Genomic DNA, 3,453 nt, shown 5'->3' with positions numbered 1-3,453 from the left:
TGGCTGTTGATTTTTTTTTTTTTTTTTTTTTTTTTACATTTGCACATGCGTGTAGAGCAATTGCTACTATACCTACACAAATATTTGGTTTCTTGTTTGTTTCTTTTTTTTGCACTCTAGTTGCAGCAATTCTATTTTCTTCTTTAGTTCGACAATTTCTGACCGAACATCAAAATCATTTTGTGCGCTAAAAAATTTATATTTGCATTTAGATAATATTAATTTTTTAATATTATTTCACTTTCAAAATGCATTTAATCAAACGTGCATTACTATAAACACGCATCAAATGGAGATCATGATTTTCATGAAGGTTCAAGGTTCTAATTAAGAGACATATGCAACAAAAGCGTTATACATTTAGGTAATAGCATTGACAAAGTCTTTGTTGCATTTACATGACGAGTGACAGTACTGATTTTTTTTACACCCGCACATGCGTTTGAAGCAGTTGCTTCTATACCTGCATATAGTTTATTGTTTTTTCTTGCTTGCTTCTATCATTTTGCTTTGCTTGTTGGTGACTCCCACTTTGCAGACAAGTTACTTTGCTTTTTGTTGGAAACGGAACCTCTTACATATTTATGGTGAAAAATTTTGTTGACTTATTAGAGAAAGGTGGGACAAGAAAGAATAGGGAAGTAAATTGAAATGTAGTTATCGAAATCCAATATTCGAAATTTAGACAGGCTCGAGAAATTTTACGACATCAAGTGACGCGGTCGTATCTCAGCACCAAATCCAAGCACAGCGAGCGAACCACTTTTCTTTACGCAAGTCTTATTTATATGATCTGTGATTTGATGAAGGACTTAAAACAATTAAAATATTTAAAATTTCTAGAGGAAGAGGGAATAAATCTAGCTAATATGTCCAGTATTTTAAATGGATCAAGCTCCTAAAGCATTCAAAGACTTGTCTGATCTGTGGTCCGATGAAGGACTTAAAACAAAATATTTAAATAAACAAAATATTATACTCCAATGTTTAATTTTTGACAATCTGTTGTGTAGACAACGATAAACTTGTTTTACAATTTATACAATAAAATGTTCTTATATTTTAGAATTGTTTGATTAATGTACTTGTATTTTGTACTTCTTTTTTTAAACCATTTCTTTTTACTACTATTCTTATACTTTTCGAGAATGCTCACATTATCGGCAAAAAATTCTTCAGAATGTTGAGCGTGATCCCGCCGATCAGCAGATAAATTTTCTCTTTTATCGATAAATTGAGGCGATTCATGCAATCTTGGCAATGGCATAGTCGTGGAAGGACTCCTTCCCGTGAAGCCACATTTTGGCTTGGACCCTCTGTTGTATGCAAACTCGTTGCTCAAACATGAGCGTAAATTCGCTCTTCAACGCTTGCCAAATCTCGAGTGGTTCGCCCTCCAAGGTGTCGTACCACTCCTTGACACCCTTTTTGAATCTGCTGGAGGTGGCCAGAAGCAATATACCGTCAGTGGCGCCGTGAATGCGCCTTACGTGGTCGATGCGCCTGATCCATGCGGCCACGTTCTCCTCCCAGGTATCAGAGAACTCCGGGATCTGAGTGGCCAAACATTAAACAACGTTTCTTTTTGGCAAGCGATCTAGGCGCTCGCCCAACTCTTCTCGGGGTCTTTGCAGATGACCTCGACGATAACTTTTTACACTCCGGCGGCGGATCGGCTTGGCCACCACTGGACGCTCCGACATTTTAAAACACTTTCATGTTTTCAAGTAATTTTGTGCTGTCATTGTTAAATACAAATCATAACCTGTTAATTTATCTTCTAAGCAGTATCAAACTCGGATTGTAGGGTGGCTCTATACATAGAGCGTCGGATTTGTTACATTAATAAAATGGTACGCGTGACAATTTTGGCAGCGTTATTAAATAAATGACGGCGATTTCCTCTTTTTCAGTTTTGCTTAGAGTATGCCTTGTTAATTACCGTGTGTTCTTGTAAATCAGTCTTTAATGCTTTTACTTGCTCTCCAAGTGCGCAATAGTTTTTCGAGCTGTCGCACTTTCTTCATTATTTACATGCTTACAATTCTTCAATTTTTTAATGTAATTTTTCATTTTTTGAATTTAGTTTTTTTACTTTTTATATTTAATTCTTATATCACATATTACAAAACGAAATCCAACAAATTAAAATGGCAGTCTTGAATAAATTTCACAAATGTGTAATTGGACTGTACTCATCGATCAATTCAATAATTTTTAAATTCAATAATTTTTTTACTTGTTAATAGGAAATGTTCTTGTTCTATGTAAACAGAATTATTTTCCGAAATAATATACGCGCGACATCTATCTCTTCTATTGCTACATCTGTTTACGTTTTGGTATCGGGGATTCTGGTTGTAGCAATAATTTTTGAACATACAATTTTAGTGCTTTTTTCATTTTCCAAAATAATACGTGCACGACACTTAGCTCTTCTCTAACAATATCAGTTCACATTTATAGAATCTCTGTAATACGTATGTTTTTTATGAATATATTTATTGGATCCTTATATTGTTTACACACGCACGCACACACACACACACACACAGAGTGATTATTAATGACTGTTACAGCGTTTTACCCTGAGAGCATTCATATCGACAGAACTTTTAATATACTAATGTTTACACAGAGTAATTACATATAATCAGGTATAATTCAAAAATTTTATCTTGTACATCCTTATAAAAATTAAAAAATATATGTACTATTAATCCATTCTTCAGAAGAATTTCTTTTGAAGTCAAGAAAATCCTCTTGGCGTTTATCTATTTTAAGACCTAAATAACACATAAATAATTTATACTGGTAACTGATACAAGTATGATCAAAATTTTTTTATCTTATTGTTAGTTGATTCGAACTCTGGGACTATATCTTATACATTGAGAAAAAAGCCTAGTAAAACTCATTTTTATATTGTTACGTTTGAATCTTTTTCTTTTTTATATTGTGGCCAGACTTTGAACTGTACGAAACGGGTACGTGGGTTTTCCAAAACCATAACTGAGATTCCTAAATAATGATTTCATTCCGAACATTTAATTAATAGTACCATATTTATGTATCACTAAATGCCTAAACCTTAAATTCCATTTGCTTAGGTCAAGATTAAATATCTCTAGATCTTCTTCCCTGGCAAAAATGAAAGCGTTTACAAGCGTTTTCTTGGAGTTTACATGAGCGTTTCCTAAGGATTCGTTAAGTCGACTTTAGAAACAATCAGTAAAGAGTTTGTAGAGAGGAAATTGCAATGTTAAGCGTTTGAAAAGCGCTTATGTAAAGAGTTTGTAGAGCGTTTATACGGCGTTAAGCGTTTGCTATGGAATTGTAAGCGTTTGTCGGTAAACGTTTGATACGAAATTGTGAGCGTTTGCTGCAGAATTGCAAACGTTTGCTACGGAATTATGAGCGTTTGTCGTTAAGCGTTTGCTACAAAATTGTGAG

This window comes from Solenopsis invicta, chromosome 4 (genome assembly GCF_016802725.1).
Source record: "Solenopsis invicta isolate M01_SB chromosome 4, UNIL_Sinv_3.0, whole genome shotgun sequence".
NCBI classification, from domain to species: Eukaryota; Metazoa; Arthropoda; class Insecta; order Hymenoptera; family Formicidae; genus Solenopsis; species Solenopsis invicta.
This window is presented reverse-complemented; position numbering follows the sequence as displayed.